The sequence below is a fragment of the Anoplophora glabripennis genome, unplaced genomic scaffold, assembly GCF_000390285.2.
Source record: "Anoplophora glabripennis isolate ALB-LARVAE unplaced genomic scaffold, Agla_2.0 scaffold49, whole genome shotgun sequence".
NCBI classification, from domain to species: Eukaryota; Metazoa; Arthropoda; class Insecta; order Coleoptera; family Cerambycidae; genus Anoplophora; species Anoplophora glabripennis.
In genome coordinates this window covers 408,716-431,525 of record NW_019417201.1, presented here as the reverse complement: position 1 = coordinate 431,525, position 22,810 = coordinate 408,716, and the positions used below count along the sequence as shown (strand labels likewise).

The 22,810-nt window shown below is 31.8% G+C and overlaps 1 protein-coding gene across 1 annotated transcript in view; it reads right to left on the bottom strand.

The window, feature by feature from the left end:
- The window catches only part of LOC108903878 (ly6/PLAUR domain-containing protein 6-like), a 365,593-nt gene extending 343,071 nt beyond the window's left edge, over nt 1-22,522 (bottom strand). The window contains exon 1 of the mRNA XM_018706215.1: nt 22,160-22,522. The gene's annotated coding sequence lies outside the window, so the exon portion shown is untranslated. The remainder of the gene's footprint in view (nt 1-22,159) is intronic.
- Between the last annotated feature and the right edge of the window lie 288 nt (nt 22,523-22,810).

The window sequence follows — 22,810 nt, the reverse complement described above, 5'->3', positions numbered from 1 at the left end:
TAACTTTTTTAACATACACTAAAAAGAATGACTATACTTAAATATTCCGTAAGATATTTGTTGAGACGGAATTTAAATGCTTTTGTTTAATAATTTTTGCAATTTTATCAAGCCAACTGCGATGTTTAGCCTTACGTAGCTAAATCCAGACTATACAGGAAATTCTGGCTGTTCTTAAATAGTTTTGTTAAACAAATGAATGAAAATTCTAGAAATTCTCAATATTTTATGAAAACTTTTTATGGCAATTTGTGCTAAATTATCTTCAAAATTCAAAAATAGTTCCTGTGCTCTGTGTTATAGGGTCGTGTTTGTATGTCGTTCATTGCTTCCAAATAAAGATGTCCAGTATATATCTTTATACAAAATAAGTAATTTTTTGTGCTTTTGTCAAACATTTGATTCGAATTTTTATTTAAAATAAGCTTCCTTATAACTTTATTTTATATTTGCAGCGCAGCTATTATTTTACTTTATTAAATACATGTGCATGTAGTGTTATGTTTTTGTTATATGTGAATGAGAATGTGAATTATTTTAATTTATTTTACTTTGCCCAGGCGCCAATAAGATCTGGTCTTATAAATTATTTCAGTTAGAGCTTGCTCTTTCTCAGGGTGTTTCATTAAAATTTTTTTTATATACATACGAAATGAAAAATACTATTTAACATAAAATGAACAAAATACATTGCAATCTAATTTTGCAGACAATTGACAAATTGTATTCTTACTTATTATCCTAAATCTATTTTATCCTACACTAATTTAGAAGGTGAAATTTCGATATTTAGTAAACATTGGTATTTTAAAACAGAATTTTTATAGCTATAAGTTTGATTGTTATATACGAATTCGTACGATGAAATTTTTAAATTGGCCAATTCGTATCGCTTTAGTGTATTGCTGGTTTCGGAGATGCCATCCAGATGTCGTGAACCTCGTCCTGATCGATGTTGGGTTTTGTATGATCTAGATCGAAGAACTGGTTCCATATACTTGATATTCCAATGGTTGATTGGGCTTGCACCTCGCCTGCCGTATTTCTCACAGCACTTCACTAGTTTTTAATTGGAAATTTATACCTTGCACTTTTGGTTAAATGACACTTATTCCCATCATATAAATATCAGAGAATATTCGGACTGTTGAGAAATTTTTAACTGCTGGAAAATTTTCACTTTTGTCAGAATACCACTTGTTGACGTTTGAAAATGGTAACCATATTTTAGGAGTGACTGAACGATGTTTATGGTTCGACAAATTATGAAAGACTGGCTACTAGAAGCTCTGTAACAGTTTTTATCAATTGATAACAAATGAGGTTGTCGTTATAGCAACATTAGTTTGAAGCTTTATGAAATTTTTAAACTGGAATTATGCCTTTATGTTTGTCTATTGCAGCATGACACTGATACATTCGGATTCTATATAATATTCTGCAAATTTACATACCCAAATCTTTATATTACGTTGATTTTTCTACAAAATTTTGCTAATTTATTGAAATTTAACCAAAAGCTTAATTCTATGCCACTAGTATTGTTTCACAACATTGATATTAAGTTAATTTCACTATTTTGAACAGTTTTATCTTGTATGAATCAACTAATGACTAAAATGTTTTCTGGGTGATCGTTTACACAGGTCATTTTACATCTGAGAAATATCATTTACACAATAAATTTTACACAATGTTGAGTTATGGGTTTGACATTTCGAAAATCGCTATATGAAGTTATCTAAAGAACTTTAATTTTAATTCTATTCATAAATATAGACTAAAGGTATGATGAACTTTAATTATAGTCTTAGTTTATTGCATGAATTTAATTTATAAGTATAACTCTTTCTTGTTCTATGATAATCTGTCAAAATCTTAATTTTTCAAAATTTCCTAAACCAATATGATGAATATCTTTACAAAGTTGTACTAGGTTATACATTTTAACTTTCTAGTATGTATTATTGCTTTCATTAAACTATTTAATTTAAAATTTTGCATTGTTTAATTTATTTTGACGATTGATGTTATCATGTAACGATTTTGCCTTTTATGTACTAAAACTTATTCTATACGTTAATTTGTATCCTTCATTTTATCATATATAGTACAACACATTCCTGTTGTCAGAGTTCTCTGTTTTAATATGTCGTAATTTTCAAAATTTTATTGTATTCTGTATTTGTTATTTGTTCTGTATCGTTATCGGCTTTCAATACCATAACAGTAGTTTTTCTATTAAGTGTGACTTTCTTTGTATTAATTATGCAATTTTGGTTCTGTTTATTTCATATTTAAATTAAAATCAATCTCAAAGCTGAGGGGCCAGGAAATACATATATTTTCCATGTTCAACACAGTGTTAGTCGAGCCCCAAGGGTATACAGTCGTTTTCCGTCGTGTTCTATATGCAGAGCCCTGCGGATAAACTTTCGTCAGTTCTCATTATTCAACTCATCGCAAGTTTGGCTTTTACCACAATGACAGTTACACAATTGCACCAGTTCTGAGGTGGACTTTTTTTCGTTAGATGTAGTTTAATTTAGACCGAAAACTAAAACAAACGTTCAAGAGACATATTTTGTTTAATTTCAAATTATTTTGAAGAATTCTCATCAACCAACTTTCTAAAATAATACGGTCTGAAGGTGTATTTATCTACCAGATTATTACACAAGACTCGGATAGATAATTGCAAATTATTTATCTACATATTTAAACTATACAGGGTGTCGGGTAAGTACCTCCTAATCTCTCGGGAGTGTATAGGGGAGGTCAAAATAAAACTAGTCCTTCCTATAATTTTTTTTCCTAATGTGCCCCCTAACGGAGTTATGGGGGGTCAAAGGGGTACCTAGAAATTAACGTTTAGGGTTATAACTTTGAAACCACCCTGTATATTTTAATAAAATTTTCGTACGTTGTATTACACATGGAGCTCTACGATTTGATGCTAAAATCAACTTTTTGCTATTATCAGGTGTCCAGAAACGGACTGGCCCTATCACAATTTTTCTCAAAATTTTGACAGAAGTAATTTTATCAAACTGAAAATATTATTATTAGATACTCTGAAGGTTTTTCTTTAAAAATGGTACTCTTTATTTATTTCGAAAAAATGAACGGTTTGCGAGATAAATCGGTTTTGAAAAAAATTGGTAACAAATACAACAACAATTAAAATTTATTTTTTTTACATATTATTTCATGCATTTAATTTCTTTAACTTTATCAAGTCCAGAAATCTTTGAACGGGTTGGCTATACTTTATGAGCAAGTAGTGACCAATTAAAAATAACATTTGAAAAATAACTTACTTACAAGACATGCAACAAAGAACATTCAACAATGAACAAAGGTACCTAAATGTTACTTCGGTAGATGTTCAAAATGAGCACCCCGTACTTCAATGCACTTTCTAATCCTACGAATGTTTTCCCGGTGCACTTGAAATAATATTCCGTGATTATTGCGGAGATGGTCACAGTTCTGTGTTAGCCTCAGCAGAAGTTCCTCTCTACTATTTACGGGTGTTGAATAAACGTTATTTTTTAAATGACCCCACAGAAAAAAGTCTAATGGGTTTAGGTCGGGCGACCTAGGTGGCCATAATACAGGTCCGCCTCGACCTATCCATCGATCACCAAAAACATTCGTCAGATGTTGACGTACTAAACGATCAAAGTGGGGTGGTGCACCGTCATGCATGTACCACATTTCAGTTCTTATTTGAAGGGGCACTTCTTCTAACAAAATATTTAGATTTTCCTCTAAAAATTGCAAATAAAGAGCACCATTAAGTCTTTGCTCCAGAATAAATGGACCAATCAAATGATTCCCGATAATGCCAGCCCACACATTCACCATAAACCTTTGTTGGTAGCGAGTTTGAACTAAAGCGTGAGGGTTTTCTTCATCCCAGACATGTAGATTATGCGAATTAATTATGCCGTCTCTTGTAAAACCTGCTTCATCGGTGAACAAAATAGATGTACCAAAATTATGATTCCGAATATGATGCTGTAAAAACCAATTGGCGTATTGAAGTCTTTTTGGATAATCATCTGGAGACATAGCATGTACTTTTTGGATGTGGTACGGGTAAAGCAATTGTTCTTTCAGAGTTTCATGTACAGCCCATTTTGTAACATTGTTTTGCGCCGCAAGCTTCCTTATGCTATTTGAAGGATTATTAGCAACGTCTTCCAATATTTGTTCCTCTACATGAGGGTCTCGTACTCTCCTCGGGGCTCCTGCTCCACCACGGCGTGGCAAAAAGCTTCCTAAATAAAGGATTCGGAAGAAATTAGTTTCACTAACGTTTTTCACTATTTTTTTTTACCTGTTTCTCTTAAACTACGATCAACTCTTTCAAAAGTTTTTGGACTCGGCAAATGTCGACCCGGAAACCTTTCCTCATAAAGTCTTCTTGCCTCCACGGAGTTGCATAATGCTTCCCCATAAATTAGGTGCATATCAGCATATTCTGCACAGGAATATTCTTCCATTTTTAAATGTTATTTCTAACGGCTTAAAACGAATACCACAATAAAATTGAATTTTTATTCTGTCACGCGCCTTTGACAAGTACTTTAAAATCAACAGGGTCTAACAACGAAAACAATAGAAAAGAACTCCATGGAGACAAGAGCAATAATAATTTGTAGATGTATTTTGGTCATAGATGTTGATTTTACAAGAAACGGCATTATTCATTCCCTTAATTCACCACCAGTAAATGTTTATGGTGAATCTGTAGGCTGGCACTAGCGGGAATGATTTTATTGTAAAAAAATAAATTTTAATTGTTGTTGTATTTGTTACCAATTTTTTTCAAAACCGATTTATCTCGCAAACCGTTCATTTTTTCGAAATAAATAAAGAGTACCATTTTTAAAGAAAAACCTTCAGAGTATCTAATAATAATATTTTCAGTTTGATAAAATTACTTCTGTCAAAATTTTGAGAAAAATTGTGATAGGGCCAGTCCGTTTCTGGACACCTGATAATAGCAAAAAGTTGATTTTAGCATCAAATCGTAGAGCTCCATGTGTAATACAACGTACGAAAATTTTATTAAAATATACAGGGTGGTTTCAAAGTTATAACCCTAAACGTTAATTTCTAGGTACCCCTTTGACCCCCCATAACTCCGTTAGGTGGCACATTAGGAAAAAAAATTATAGGAAGGACTAGTTTTATTTTGACCTCCCCTATACACTCCCGAGAGATTAGGAGGTACTTACTGGACACCCTGTATACTATAGGGAAGGGGGTACTTTGAAGGAGACGACAATACTGTATAAAATTGATAATAGAGTTTAAAAAGTTTGGCTATTTTCTAAACAGACGTATTTGTATACTTTTTTGCTTTTTGTTACAATTCCCATATTTATTTTGACATCCCGTACATTTAAACACACTTTGTGATAATTTCTAATGGACGTAAATGCGTACATCGCGCCAGTGGATTATGTAGCACGTAATCCTCGAAATCCCCAAACTGGAGCACCCCTCTGCTTTGTAATAGCAAACGAGTGCCCCCATGGAAACAGGAGAGTCGTAATGACATTCTGCAATATCCCGATTCCAGCCTAGTTGTTTTCAACTTAATTCTGCCGGTACAATCTTGTTCGAACAGTCTCATACACTAAATATATTCTGACATATTTATTTGTAGTTACTTTCATAGCACATGCGATAAGAAGTACTACATTTAATTTACTGCCAAATAAAGCTTTGGTGTAATTTTGCAGAGTTTGCTTATCTGATTGGTTTTATCATTACCACTTATGATAAAGAACCTCACGTCTGAAGCATCATTACTTAGTGACGTCACTACTAGTGGTTTAGTTACTCCTGCTTTAACAATTTTGGAGTTTCGAGGGTTACAAAGGTTTATTTTTTCAGAAAACTGTGAAACAGCAGCATCCAAAATAACAATAAATTACCCCCATAATCCTGCGCAACATTGCTAAATCGACCAATCCTGCATCTCTAAAAATAAAACAGTTAGTATACGTCCAATAGTTAATTAACAATTACACAGGCCAACAAGGAAAAAATCCCAGAGATCAGACACTACGTTTCCGAAGGGATTTGGCGCGCTGAATCCGAATCTGGCATCAGAATTGATCCATCACCCTAGGATTCCGAGATATTCTAACCTAAAAGTGCAAAAAACACGTATTTTTGCTATTTTCAAGGTTATGTAACTTGACGAAAAGATTTTTTTTCTCAAAACTGAAAATATCATTGGAAACTACTATCTTTCCCCTTCAAAACGCATTTTTTTATTTGTAAAAAGCTTTATTTTTCGCGGAGATATCGTCGATTAAAGATGATCAGTACTACCTTATTAAACCATGGCTCGACGTATAACACAATATCACTAAGCGCTACGAGCCTTAGATGTCAGGAAGGTTAATCCCAAGCCCTGTAACTGAATAACACTAAGCGCTACAAGCCCTAACCACCAGGAAGGTTAATCCCAATAACCCAAATAACCCAATAACCCAATTGGTTCATTGAATATAGTAAATGCTTGCTTTAAAATATAATAAGTGTATTACTCAATATATTACAATATTTAGGATAACTAGTAACATTTCATGGACGATTAGGGCTCACAGCGCTTAGTGTTGTGGGGTTATAGGGCTTGGGATTAACCTTCCTGACGATTAGGGCTCGCAGCGTTTAGTGTTATTGGGTTATAGGGCTTGAAGTTAACCTTCCTGACGATGAGGGCTCGCTCCGCTTAGTGTTGTGGGGTTATAGGGCTTGGGGTTAACCTTCCTGACGATGAGGGCTCGCTCCGCTTAGTGTTGTGGGGTTATAGGGCTTGGGGTTAACGTTCCTAACAATTAGGGCTAGCAGCGCTCAGTGTTATGGGGTTAGCCATGATGTAATAATATAGCCATACTGGTCATCTTAAATTGACGATATCTCCGCGAAAAATAGAGCTTTTTCCAAATAAAAAAATGCGTTTCGAAGGGGAAAGATAGACGTTTCCAATGATGTTTTCAGTTTTGAGAAAAATTTTTTGAATATAGCAAAAGTACGTGTTTTTTGCACTTTTAGGTTAGAATATTTCAGAAACCTAGGGTGATGGATCAATTCTGAGGCCAGATTCGGATTCAGCGCGCCAAATGCCTTCGGACGCGTAGTGTCTGATCTCTGGAATTTTTTTTTTAAATTTTGTCGGCCTGTGTTATCGTTATAAAAAAAGATATCTTAGGAACAAAGAGGCATGGGTGATTTCTCTTTTCTTTTTTAAATTACCATAAGAATAAGCTCTATTTTAATGCGAAAAGAGCGAATTCCCGAGCGGCTTTTGCCTGACCTTAGGACAATTTATTTATAACGCTGTTTTGCACGTTCGACCTTTATTTTACGGTCAACAAATTGGTGAAATTTGACTCTAGGTACCTACCTTAAACTGTAGGTAAAAAAACACGTAATTTTGCCATTTATTTGCAATTTTCCAACTTAGCGACACTTATTTCGAGTTACTTTTTTGATATTATCATTCTACTTATTCTTCCCCGTCATAATGTACAATAAAATGTCTACTAATAATTTTTTCACGTTCAGACTCTAATTCGACTGGCTTTCTATTGGCGCGCGGCTCGGCGAGTACACTCGACGAACCTCGCGTCGTGGGAACGCGCCTTAATACGCCATTATTAAGACGCGATCAGCGAGAATTATTTATATCTCTCTTCATAACCTGCGCGATAAGGAGCACTAAATTTCTTTTACTGCCGAATTAAGGCCTCGCTCTATAATTATCGCCTTCGCGCAGTTCCGCATAATTCCCTCATATCTAACAGGTCCTACCCACTCGGATTTTTTTGCTCTCATTTGCCGTTAATTTACTGGCGTGGATGTCAACTATGTGGAATTCGTCTTGCGGCCACGTAGTGCTGTGTATGCAATTCTACGAACTTCGCCCTGACTTTTGCTATATGGGTTTCGATTAGCCGGAATGGACGTAAAAAAGTTGGTCACTTAAAGTTAGGTAATAAATAATGGATGATGTTCGGAATTCGGCTCTTCCTGATACCACGGAAAGAAAAAATTGTTTAATTCCGACGATTTTAATCCAAAGGAATAACATAGCGGCGGAATGTACGGGGTGTTTCTGAAATGGTGTTACAACATTTTATAGCAAGTACGTGTAACTTAAATAAATCAAAAATGGTTGCTATCTCGGTAAACTGAACTCGGTTTTTCTACCCCTTCGATTTGCGTCACGAACAAAGACGAAGTGTTCCGATGATGCACATCGTAAATATAATTTTAAGTCATTTATAGGTACTTTTAATTATCATGACATGCCACAGAAATGAGATTTGTTCTTATGGAATATACAGGGTGAGTTGGGAGAATGGCATCAAACCCTAGAAATGGATTCTACACGTCAAAGTAATAAGAAAAAACTCAAATATTGTCATGCGATTTTCATTTGTTTTCAAGTTATAGCATAATTACAAATTTATTAAAAATTTGAAATCAGAGTACGCCATGTAGACCAGGACGGATCTGTTTTGAGGTGGATTTCAGAGGGGGCAAGTACATTTTTCTGGATTACTTTCCGTACAAATCACATAGTAAAAGTGTAGATCCCTAGAACTGGGCGAGGTCCGGAACATTTTCAAAATTGCAAAAATGTTTAAAAGTTTTTAAAAATACCTATTTTATGTGTTTTTTGCTTATATCTTGGAACCTATGCATTTTGGAAGAATATTGAAGAGGAAAAACAGTTTTGGAATTGAATTTTGCACAGTACACTGTCAATTAAAAATGTTTAAATTTATTACCGATGTTGCAAAATAGCAATAATTGATGAAAAAAAGGCAAAATAATCAAGGTTTTTTTTGGATATTTTTTTTTTAAATATTTTTTTACTCCGAGGGCATTCTAATTTTGGTAAAAAAACTTTAAAGTATAATAAAACAAAAAACCAAATTTCATTAAAATCTGTTTGATAATTTCCGTAAAATAATTTTTGGAAAAACATTTTGAAAAAAAATTTTCGAATTTTCAAAATATTGCACAGTCTTAAATAAAGCATCTAGATTTTTGAAAATTTTTTCACATAGAAAAGACCGCTCAACCTTTCGAAAAATGGTTTTTGAAAAATTTTAAGTTGATTACGGCCACAGTAAATTTTTAAAGTTAACACTCTTTTTTTTATTTTTAAACAATTAGATTACATTTATCAATTTGCAATTTAGTTTTTTTCAAAAATTATAATTTTAAAGTACTATTTTTTCTTAATTTTATCTGTATTTAACAAAAAAGATAATTTCCAAATAAAAAAAATAATTTTTTTAATTTGTTTAAACAAAAATTATTTAAATAATTGTAATAATTATAACTAAATATATTCATAATCAGAGTGTTAAAATATATACATAAATAAATTTTTTCAAAAAATCTATTAACATATACAGTATATTTGATGCATAAATAATAAACTTTGTTTATAACAAAATATGTGCAAATTAGACAATTGGCATTACGATATTCGAATTCCTTGGTTCGCCAGACATCGGATAAAAAAAGAAGATCGAAATTGGTCCATTAGAGCCGAGATAATGCAATTTTTTTCGTACCTTCGCATTTTGAACCTCCGAATTCAGTCTCGGGGCGAAAGCTTCCTCCCCCACTTTTCGTGGTTCGAGTCATTTTCGCGCGTGCGAGCGACAACTTTTCCGCTGATTTATCTATGTTGCCGATAACTTGTGGATATGAAAATTTTATTCAGCTTAGAACTCACAAAAACGAAGCCACTGGATCAAAGATTATTGCTAAATTATATATAAATTAACGCTAAACGCTTCAAGAACCAATAAACGGAAATTAACTTTTTTTAAAAAAAGATGTATCTTTCCGAGTACTTTAAAATTATAATTTTTGAAAAAAACCTAATTTGCAAATTGATAAATGTAATCTAATTGTTTAAAAATAAAATTTACTGTGGTCGTCCTAATCAACCGATTTTTCAAAAAGGTTGGGCGGCCTTTTGTATGTGAAAATATTTTCAAGCATCTAGATGCTTTATTTGAAGCTGTGCAAGATTTTGAAAATTCGAAAATTTTTTTTCAAAATTTTTTCCAAAAAATTATTTTGCGAAAACTATAGAACCGATTTTAATGAAATTTGGTGTGTTGTTTTATTATACTCTAAATTTTTTTTTACCAAAATTAGAATGCCCTCGGAGCAATTAAAAAAATTATCCAAAAAAAAACTTAATTATTTTTCTTTTTCTTCATCAATTATTGCTATTTGCAACATCGGTAATAAATTTAAACATTTTTAACTCACATTATATTGTGCAAAATTCAATTCTAAAACTTTTTTCCTCTTCAATATTCTTCCAAAATGCATAGGTTCCATGATTTAAGTAAAAAATTCAGATAAAATAGATATTTTTTTAACATTTTTGCAATTTTGAAAATGTTCCGGATCTTGCCTAGATCTAGAAATCTACACTTTTATTACGTGAGTTGTACTGAAGGTATTCCAGCAAAGATTAACCTCTTACATTCAAGAAATTTGAGTGAAATTTTTTTGCAGTGTATAACATCTGAACGAGTTCATTGACAAGGTTTAGAAGAAGTGAAACATATTCTGGGTCTAGTAGAAGATGATGCAACTACCAGCTCATGAAGAACTGATTCCAGCTACCAGCTGCCAGCTCACGAAGAAATGATACAATTGGGCATTCCACCAAAATGAGTAACAAAAATTTCACTCACTCAACAATCGTAAGTAATTTTCAGAATAGGTTTTCGGTAAACGTGCGGTGTGGTATGTATGATCGATAGTTATTTAATTTGCCCATTCATTCTGGAGAATCGACTCGCAGGAGACTACTACTTAAATTGTTTACAAAATGAATTACAAGTACTACTAGAGGATGTTCCCATAAACATGGGAATGTACTACTTGGCCTTCAAGATGTCCAGATCTCATAGCACTAGATTCCTGTTTATGGGGCTGGGCTGGTACAAAATTGAAGTGTCCAAAGTTGGAGTGGTGGTGTGTTTGAACATTTAATCAAAGAACACTGCGATTAATAGAATATTAATAAATTATTAGTGTTTTATTGAAATAGCTTGAAAACAAATGAAAACCGTATAACACCCTGTAAAATTGTTCTATCTTACCTTGTTGCACCATCTGCTCTTATTTAAAAAAATGTGCTGTGTATTTATTTTTATATTTTTTATGGTCTTCCTCTACGGATACATTTTTTATAATATTAAGTAATTTCAGTGTACGAAATTGTTACCATCTTTTAATCTGTAAAATAACGACGACCCCATGTCACTTTAACACATCCATTCTGAAGGAAATAACAATGAAATAACGGATTGTGCCTTTCCTCGGTGTTACAAAATTTAATTCTATTATAAAAGCTCATAAGGGCGCTTCAAATTATCGCATTAAATAAATTTTTACGACTGAGACGAGTTTTAGGCCCGACTGTCAGGTTATATTTCAGGAAGCAACTGTAATATGAGCAAAGTATTCATAACATTTCATGAGGTCTATTACAGTTACATTAAACTGGTGAAGTACTATGTTACTACATTGCATTACTAAAATTCATCAAGTTCATTAAAAAGACTTATTAGTTCTTTAGTTTCAAACAGTAGTCAAATTTTAAATGTTTTCTCTGGAACGGTCCTGTCCGTGTGCTGTACGATGAGTTACGGGCGGTAGGCCAGTCCCGTAAACAAATTTTGTTGAAAGATAGAAAGAAACTTCTCAATTTTTGGGGAATTTTTCACTGCAAAAGTACAAACTAAGAAAAATAGATATTAAAAAAAAACTGATATTTTCTGATTATAATAATTAGCAATTGGAGTATTGTAAACCAATGACTTCAAGTGACTCCAAAGATAAAAGTCTCTTGGATTTAGATCGGGTGACCGAGGTGGCCACGGCACAGGACCAAAGCGTCCAATCCATCGCTGAGGAAACATTTCATTCAAAAGTGTCGTTACTTCTCGAGTACTGTGTGGAGGACCCCCATCTTGAAGATAAAATTCGTTGAATAGATGAACTTTAATTTATAAAAAAAAAACCCGAAGGTAGAACTTTTTCGTATAAGACTTTTCTATTACAAATATCGTTAGGAAGCTGTAGTTTAATTTTTATAGATTATACACGCCACACCCTGTATTCTATTATTATTAGTTCTCACATGATTTTATCCTTTATTAAGGTATAGTCAGTAAGTCAAGCAACATTCTTCGATGCCTACCTAATTTTAGAAAAAAAAAAACAATTATAATCTGTATAGTCACGTAAATAATCTTTTGGTAATAGTTAATTTTGTATCTAGAACGCCAAATGATACTTTTGCGTTCAAGAATAGAAGTTATTTTGCTGAGCTTAGCAAGGCAAAATATCCATTCGAGAAGAATCATGGTTCTCTGCCTACAAAATTGATACCTCTCATTTTAACTTACGATAAGTCGTACTATTGTCTTTAGTACTGTGAAGGTCATTTGTCTCAAAAGCTCTTCTTTTTTTTTATTTTTAAGCAAAACAGAAGGGAGTCCTATCTCCGTAAATATTGCATTATTTAAAAAAAGTAATAAACTTATTATTAACAAATAGTAATAAACTTATTATAAACAACAATCTCAAAAAGATGTGTTAAAATAATACATTTATAAAGGCATACTGAATACCCTGCGTCAGACCTTGACCGTAATTGACCATTCCGATACTGTTTTTATGAATATCATATTTATAACTGTATTATTTTAACAAATTTTTCCAGATTGTTGTTTACAGTTATTTACTACCTGTCAGTTTTTTTCTGTTTTTAAAGAACGCAATATTTATGGAAATAGCACTCCCTTCTGTTTTGCTTAAAAATAAAAAAAATAAGAGCTTTTGAGACAAATGACCTTCACAGTACTAAAGACAATAGTTCGACTTATCGTCAGTAAAATTTTGGAATTTTTTTATCAATTAACAAAAAAATTACGACGAGTTAAAGTGATAGGTATCAATTATGTAGGCAGAAAACCGTGATTTTTTCAACATTTTCATTAATAACTAAAAAATGGGATAACGAAACTAACTGAAATTATAGCACACAATAGAGTAATAGTGAGGCTATGTATGGTTCAAATTTAAAATTTTTTCGCCCCTACATTTTCCTAATATCGGTTCCCAAACTCAGGGGTCTATTTCATTTATTTCAATAGTAGGTGACAAAAATGACTTTTGATGACAGTTTTCGAAAAATTTATTTTTTTAAAAATGCCTGTACAACAATTTGGAACTACTTTCTTTCTCACTCTGTAAATTGCAAATATCTATCTTAATAACAGAGACAGTTGCAACCGATGAAAATTGGAGAATTTCCTTACAACCTGATGCAGATTGTTCTAAAATCCGTTAATGTTTATTTTGTTAATTTATAGTGATTCAGAACGGACTAATTCTTTGAGTGTCTCGTTTAAAACTTTGGGAAGTACATATTATATTATTATTAGAGTACATCACACAGCACACATAACAGAAAAAGTTATTTTTACGGCCGTTGTTCGACACACTCCAAGGCATTAAGAAAAGCAGGTTCGGATTTTTAAACTTTTGCGAGTGTTATTATGTTGCCGCTTGGATTCTTCAGAGAAATATATATCTCGCGTCCTCTTTTTATCCTCTCAACTGTAAAACGGAATCACTTGCGCCTTACGTCTCGACATTAATTTTACAAGGAGCTAAATTTCATGTTTTAGGAAAGCAACGTCGACTCGTTTATTTTCAGCGCAAAGTAAAGACGTACACAGTCTGCCACAGTGCTTTATCTCGGTGAATTTCAGGTGGAGACGGCGGAGGAGAATGAAACGTCAGGAGGAAATTCGATATTTTCGGGTAGATTCGCTGTTGTTTCGTTTACGGGGTCGCAAATTGAAGCAAACGGAATTAGATCAAGCAAATTAAATTTTTACTCGAAAAAAGTCCTATCCGCTAGATTATTGTAAAAGTGTATAAAGACAAGACATGATAATACAAGACATCTCTCGTCTCGCGAGTCAAAAGTTTTATTAGCTAACTTTTCTATTTAAACAAATAAGTGAGGAAAATAGTTTTTTCACTTTGCAGGGAAAACCATCAGTTTTAGCGAAAAGTGACTCAGACAGCTTATAGGCAGTAAAATTATCTACAAAATGAGACTGGTTAAATTAAAATCGGGTAATAAACAAAAAAGTTATTGCAAAAAAACAAAAAAAGTGCCCATTTTTTCATTTGTTTATAACTATCGAATTTATTGTTAAAATTTTATAAAACCTATGACAAGTTGAGGGTTTTGTCATACTTCAAAAGTGTGCCAAAAGTGGGCGCTGTAGGTGCAATAGTTTTCGCACAATTCTATTTGTTTATAACGGAGGCTCCAAAAGTTATGAACTTTAAGCCTCTCTACAGGCGTTAATTTTCAATCAAACATGATTCTGAAAGCGTCATTGTAATCTTAAAGACGTAATTAAGCGGCCTATTAAAAAATATCACCGTTTTTTTGACATTAACATTCTCAAATTGTGCATTAAAAAACCGTGCGTTTTTCGCTTATAAACAATTTGAATAACATTGTTGCTATTTACGCTATCTCACCGAAAATAGATGCAATGGATAGCTGGCAAAAAAATACAGTTCTAAAATAAAAAAAGTACCCTCTACGACCAACAGGAGCCAAGATAAGAATTTTTCTTTAAAAAATCGTAGCGCAATTGTTTATAAATATGAAGACTTGAATTTTTCGCAAAATAAAGTTCAAATTGATGCGCGCTGTAAAATTTTGCAATATCTCGGCTTATAATATTTATAAACAATTGCGCTACGGTTTTTTAGAGGCTTAAAGTTCATAGCTTTTGGAGCATCCGCTATAAACAAATAGAATTGTGCGAAAACTATTGCACCTATAGCGCCCACTTTTGGCACACTTTTAAAGTATGATAAAACCTACAACTTGTCATAGGTTTTATAAAATTTTAACGATAAATGCGATAGTTATAAACAAATGAAAAAATGGGCATTTTTTTTGTTTTTTTGCAATAACTTTTTTGTTTATTAACCGATTTTAATTTAACCAGTCTCATTTTGTAGATAATTTTTAAGCTGTCTGAGAGTCACTTTTCGCTAACATTGATGGTTTTCCCTGCAAAGTGAAAAAACTGTTTTCCTCACTTGTTTGTTTAAATAGTAAAGTTAGCTAATAAAAGTTTTTGACTCACGAGACGAGAGATGTCTTGTATTATGTTCCTTTAGACAATTTTACAATAATCTAGCGGATAGGACTTTTTTCGAGTTTCTCTTTTGTTTTCGCTAATTTTCCTGGTGTAAATAGGGTCTTCTGTAGGATCAATTAGGAAGTGTTGAAATTGGCACTTTTATTCTAATTTGTAGAATTAAGGTATTTTTAATACTTTCAAGTATTATCAGAGAGTATTTTTTTTAAAGGAATTGTACCTCGAGAGAAAGTTAATAAATAATAATACCTACTTTTTTCTTAAAGACACAATTTGGATTGTACTGGCCGGTATTCGTTCCTGGTTAATGAACTGTAAGATACCAAGAGTAGACGTTCGAACACCTCCTATGATGGATCCGCAACGGTCCTGAGGCGAATTTCGCCGCAAATTTGGATTTTTTGCCTCTCCGAATTTTGTCGTTTGATATTGACTCATACTATATAGTTTGATAAACCCTATACATTTATTTTACTTTATAAAAATCGTGTTTCACCACAAACTATTAAAAATGTTATTACTTTCGTGACATAAATACACACGCGAATTTAATTATCTCCCGAGTAAACTGGAATTTAAAAATCATTACCAATTCAAATAACCTGTCCGTTAGAATTTTTTTTAACGGACGAAGTATTAACACGGATTAAGTACCCCTGATATGCGTTTTCTTAATTAAAAGGTCCATTTTTGAACACATTTAATTAAGCGTGTGTCACAAAGCGCCAAACCGTTTAAAGTTTTCACATGGGGTTGCGTCCTAAGGGGGTGATAATTACCCTTTTCGCATATTGTTTAAAACATATCGCTGGGGGAAGTTTTAAATGAACATGAATATTAAGCGTATATCGTTAGCAAGTATTAATTAATGTAATGATATGCGTGGCAGAAGGATCAGTGTATAGGCACCTTTAATCCGAATAAAACAAGCTATTTTTTCTCCAACCGAAATTCAACATTTAATTACAATTAATAATTATTAATTTGTGCTTTGAAATTATTCAAACCAAATTTAGACCGATCAAATTAATTCATTTAGAGGGGGAAAAAAATAAATTGTTACCTGGAGTTTTATAAGTGGAAATGGTAAAGGGGCTTATAACAAACGAAAAAAAAATTAATGCGTGAGCAGGGGCGGCGGAGGGTTGATTTGGGGAGTTGAAAAGTTATGAAAAATTGTATCATTGGAATTACTGGCGAAAGTTGAGGTCAAACAAAAATGTATCTAATACAGAAGTTGTAGATCAGGCAAAAATCTACAACTTTTGTAGAGGTTACTTTTTAACATAACCTCAAAATTTCCGAGAAAATGCAAAAAACATGTTTTTTTCTGATTCTAATGAAGTTATGAAAAATTGTATCATTGGAATTTCTGGCGAAAGTTGACGTCAAACAGAAAAGTATCTAATACAAGAGTTGTAGATCATGCAAAAATCTACAACTTTTGTACGTCATTTTTTAACATAACCTCAAAATTTCCGAGAAAAATACGAAAAACAGTTTTTTTCTGATTTTTTGTTTTTTATTTCTCATATCCGCAACAATAATTTAATTTTGACGAAACATTGTGAAAGTATACCTTTCTCTGTCTTAAATAACCTCAAATTTTTTTAGATAAAAAAATCGAGAAGTTTCTGAGATATTAATTTTTTTCGGCCTGAAACACTTTTTTTTCAAAGAAAAATTCTACTTAAAAAAATTATCGTACAGAGTAATCATTTTTTTCGTTTTGACATATACTTTTTGGTGAAGTAAAAAAATTTGCAATCACAATTCAAAAACAAGCTCAAAAATAAAAAAACTAAAAAAATTACTTGCAGCAATGAAATTTTCAGTAATTGTTGTTAGTTTGTTTAAATTTAAAAAAAATCAATAACTGATTCCACCATTCAATTGTACGGAAGAAATACAAAAAAAAAACTGTCTCATTGTTTGACCCAAAACTATTTTTATACAGTATTGCTATAAACATAAGTCGAATAGTGAATAAATAAAATAAATAATAATTTTCTTTCCGTAGGATCGATGAGTGTACTTATTTTTTTTAAAGTTTGATGAATTCATAGATATACAGTGTGTCCAAGATAAGGATGGGATAGCATTAGAATCTAGGAAACGGTAAAATATACGGGATGGCTCAGCTTAGGGGTCTTCGAGGGGACATCATCGGATTAATTTTTTTAAATACGTCGCTGCTATTTTTATGAGAAAATTTAAAGTCATTTTTAATTCTAAATTAGAGGATACGTATAATTGAATGGTGTAATCAGTTATTGATTTTTTTTTAAATTTAAACAAACTAACAACAATTACTGAAAATTTCATTGCTGCAAGTAATTTTTTTAGGTTTTTTTATTTTTGAGCATGTTTTTGAAATGTTATTACAGATTTTTTTTTTCATCAAAAAGTATATGTCAAAACGAAGAAAATGATTACCGGCAGAACTCTGTACGATGATTTTTTTAAGTAGAATTTTTCTTTAGAAAAAAAGTGTTTCAGGCCGAAAAAAAATTAATATCTCAGAAACTTCTTGATTTTTTTATCTAAAAAAAAATGAGGTTTTTTAAGACAGAGGAAGGTATACTTTCACCAGGTTTCGTCAAAATTAAATTATTTTTGCGGAAATGAGAAATAAAAAATCAGAAAAAAACATGTTTTTCGCATTTTCTCGGAAATTTTGAGGTTATGTTAAAAAGTAACCTCTACAAAAGTTGTAGATTTTTGCCTGATCTACAACTTCTGTATTGGATACATTTTTGTTTGACCTCAACTTTCGCCAGAAATCCCAATGATACAATTTTTCATAACTTTTCAACCCCCCAAATCAACCCTCCGCCGCCCCTGCTCACGCATTTATTTTTTTTTAGATTTATTATAAGCCCTTTTATCATTTCCACTTATAAAAGTCCAGGTAATAATTTTTTTTTCTTCAAGTGTAATTTGGTTGGACTAATTTGAATAAAACAAGGTAGGTAAGTTGGACGTATCGATGTCGGCATATTGCTAATTAAGTTAATTTGTATTTGTTTGTGATTCAATTTGCTAAAAACTCTGCAAAAATGGAATCTAATGAAGATTTAGTTGTACCTAAGGAGATACTGGAGTGTGCCAAAGAGGTTTCTTTAAATCTTATCCCAAAGAAATTTTGAGAAATTTATGAATTAGTCTACCAACGTTTTTCGGATTGGTGCAAAGAAAAAACAGTTGTATTCGGAGTTGTATTGATGGTGTATTTCTCAAACATCAAATAAAATGAAGCCGTCAATGTTTTGGTCACAATATTCAATGTTGCGGTCAACGTTGGATATAAAGAAGGGTATTGATATAAGCAAATATTCAAAGTTACATGCTTTTCTCAAGAGACAAAATGAGGGATATGTACCGAAAAAATCGCGAGTATTTACAAAGGATTGATAATTTATATTTGATGATGAATATAAACGCTTTAAAAATAAAAGAACAAAATATTTAAAATGCCTCTTTGTAAGTCGTCCTAATATTGGGGGTTGCAGGCGCATGCCGTTCTGATGAATTAGTCAATTTAGCAATTGATAATGTTGATGATGTGAAATCCGCCATAATTATAAAGATTCCCAATACCAAAACCAAGACACCACGTTCTTTTACTGTGCTGGGAGACAATTATTTAAGTTTTTATCGGAAATATGTTGCTTTACGTCCATCTGGATTAGTAGAACGTCTATTATTTCTCAGATATGTTAGCGGAAAGTATCATTGGTGGTCGGTGGCAAAATTTTTGAAGCTGGACAACTAGAAAGAGTACAGTGGACACGCATTACGACGAACGTCTGCTACCCTTTTAGTTGACGGCGGTGGTGACCTCACTTGTCTTAAAAGACATGGAGGATGGAGATCGAGCACTGTAACGGAAGGTTACATTGAAGACTCACTTTTGAATAAAGATAATATTGCGAAAAGAATATTGAAAGTTGATAGAGGTAATGATAAACCAAGCATCTGATTTCACATCTGAAAATAAGGATTAAAACTGTAAACTTTAGCTCCTAGGTTTAATTGTGAATACTTTTGTTGTTAAGATTCCAATTTTTTTCTCAGTAAGGAAACTGTCAACCTTAGAGACTTCTGAAAGTCAAAAAATGTCATAGTTTTGTGACGGTTAGAGAAAAAATATTATGTAGTTAAATAAAACTGAGATGACCATCTAAATGTTATAGCAAACTATTTGTTAATAAAAAAATGACTTGAGAAATTATGTAACTCCGTTAACAGTTTTCGAAAAAGTGGCATAGTACCATTATTTTGTATGACTGGAATGATCAAAGTTTTTTTGTCATAATTTCCTGACACCCACACACATTGTATTCTATTTATTTGAGCAGAGGTGATTTTCTTTTTTTTAATTGCTAATGTTCATTTGTTTATTTTTCCCAAAAGTACAATAAACCAACTAGTTAAATAGTAAATATAAACAAAAACCGTGTAGAAGCGGAATTTGTTCTTCATACATTTTTATCATTCAATTTTGTAACTCTCGATCCAGATACCGAATAATTATGATCTCAAGAGCGACGAAATGAACGTATTCAAGGAGAGATTCCCAGAATTAAAAACTCATGTACATTTTTGCTTTATGATATCAAACAATTTAAAAATGTGAGGTGTTCTTCATCTAACCGGAAATGATCCGCTTTCAGATTGAAATAGTTCAAGTGGTTTTCACGTCAAAGAAAGCTGGATATTTCCTACGAAATACCATCCAACATTCACGTTGTATAAGTTTTAAATGAAATCACATCAGATGTGTCTAAGAACATAACATTTGCCTGAAGAGATATTTAAGGTAGATTGATTTAAATCGGAATAAAATATATAAGCATGAAATAAAAATGCACCTTAAGATAATGACGTATAAAAGTATTGTTTAATAAATTCAGCTTGACAGGTGCAGAGGATGATCTATAATTCACTTTTATTGCGATTTACTTCTTCGCCATGAAGATATTTTAATAAAAACAAAATATAAACATAAAATAAGCGCAGTTGAAATTAATTTTCAACGAAATCAGAAACTGAACAAATGAATGATTATCTATTATGCAAAATTTTGTAATGTATCACTTTCTGTAAAAAAATACAGGATATTTCTTTCTAAAAAAATCTATATTTCTTTAAGTTGCTCTTCAGTTGTTTTTCTGGATGAATATTCTATTTCCGCACGACATTAAAACTTTATTTATTATTAACAAATAAAACTTTTGTTTTATTAAGCAAAGAAAAAATGTTTGTAAAAATTAATTATTACGTCAAAAACGACGAAAATCTAAAAAATATTTAAGTTTGACCGGTTATAATTCAGTCAATATTAGTCCAAAAACTTTTGAAAACGCATCATTTGAAGGGAATCTCATTTAGTTTTTTTGTACAGCAATTATTTTCTTTGCCTACTTCTACTAAAAAAAAATTAGAGTAAAAAAAGTTTTTGGTTTTTTATTTTTATCATTTACAAAAAAATTTTTTTTTCACGAAATTTGGTGAAAACTTACCTATTTATGTCCCAAACACGCTGTAATTTTTTTAATTTGAAATATTTATTTTTTCACCTTATTTTTACTTAATATCGAAAAAGCACCCTAATTTTGAATCGCAAATTCTTACGTCAAAATATCTGCTTTTTTGAAAACGTCGGTGGGCTTTTTCTTCGTTGAAAACTCTACTTTCTGATGGTGTAAAAAAAAAATATACATTACTATGGTAAGTTTTCTCAGGAAATGCAAAGAAACGAAAGAAGATTCTACAACTTTCTCAAAATATTATAGATGTCTTATTAAATATTAACTTTATTAACTTATTTGGTTGTTAATTATAATAGTATATTTCGATTTGTAATTTTTTTGTTTCTCAATGTAACATGGAATCTAAATGATTAGAAAAAAAATTTCATTTCGGATTCTAGTTCGTTTCTTTGCATTTCCTGAGAAAACTTACCATAGTAATGTATATATTTTTTTTACACCATCAGAAAGTAGAGATTTCAACGAAGAAAAAGCCCACCGACGTTTTTAAAAAAGCAGAGATTTTGACGTGAGAATTTTCGATTGAAAATTAGGGTGCTTTTTCGATATTAAGTAAAAATAAGGAGAAAAAATAAATATTTCAAATCAAAAACATTACAGCGTGTTTGGGATATAAATAGGTAAGTTTTCACTAAATTTCATGAAAAAAAAAATTTTTTTGTAAAAGATGAAAATAAAAAACCAAAAACTTAGTTATTTGAATTTTTCACATAAATTTTGAGGTTATGTGAAAAAAGTGTAAATACAAAAGTTGTAGATCTTTTTATTACCTACAACTTTGCCATTTAACTTTTTTCCATAACACTAGTAGGTTTTCCGGAAATCAAGATAAACCGTTTTTTACCCTTAAAAACTCACCCCCTTCCCCTTCCCGACCTCAGATCGCCCGTAAATTATTTTTTTTTCATTTCTGTTATATTCTCTTCCGTTTCCAATGGGATTCATCCTACTATAATTTTTTTTTTTCACTTTTTACCATTTTTGAAGGCTTAAGCACTGGTCTAAACCTATTAACTCTATAAACAAAGTAATTTCAGTCTCATTTGAAAATTTCTTAGCACGTGTATAACAACTTTTGAATAATATAATCTAATATTTGATCCTCATTATCAATTTTTTTATATTGTGTTGTAGCTAAAAAGTGAAATTCTAACCATTAATTTTTAATGAATTGTAGGTACATATGAAGAACATGATGTTCCAACGTATACAGTCTACATGTTGCTCTTTAAATATCCCCATAATTTTGGTAAACCATATTTTAAAGCTAATAGTAAATTGAAATTATAGTACTAACCACTACAAATGTTTACTTACCTATAAAACATTATTCTACCGGAAGATACCTTAAATTTTCTAACTGTGACACATTTCTTAAAGCTAAAGATTACTGGCAAACTTTTATTAAACTACCTAAGCTCTGGCTTGAACAACCGGCGAAATTTTACGGGTAATTAAAAAACTATGGTTAGTCTCAAGTTTCCCAATTCCTTCAGATCACTACAGAATCATTTTCCGGAAAAATTTACCTAATTCCGTCACTTTTTTCGTTCACTATTGTTACACCGTATTATAAAAAAATTTCATCGTAATTAATTTCCGAAATTGTCGGACAAATTTCACGTCGGAATCAGCGATGTTTTTTGGAAACCATGTCTGCGAAAAACGCATTACATTTACCCGCGGAATCTGGAAAGCGACTGAAATATTGAAGACCCGGGAAAAGGCGATGCTTATCGAGCGGCACCGGAAATAGTCGAGCGGGAAACTCACTATCAGGATGTAATGGCTTTTCAGGAGAGTTTTCAGGAACATTTTCATGAATTATTACGTACGTTTTTATTCCAATTTAGCCGTATGTGATGTATGGCCCGAATTGTGTTTTAAATTGGACGAAGGTGAGGGTCCTCCGGGACCTACAGTATGAAGGGAGTTAAATGGAATGCGTATTTCTCTTGTGAGTTAAAA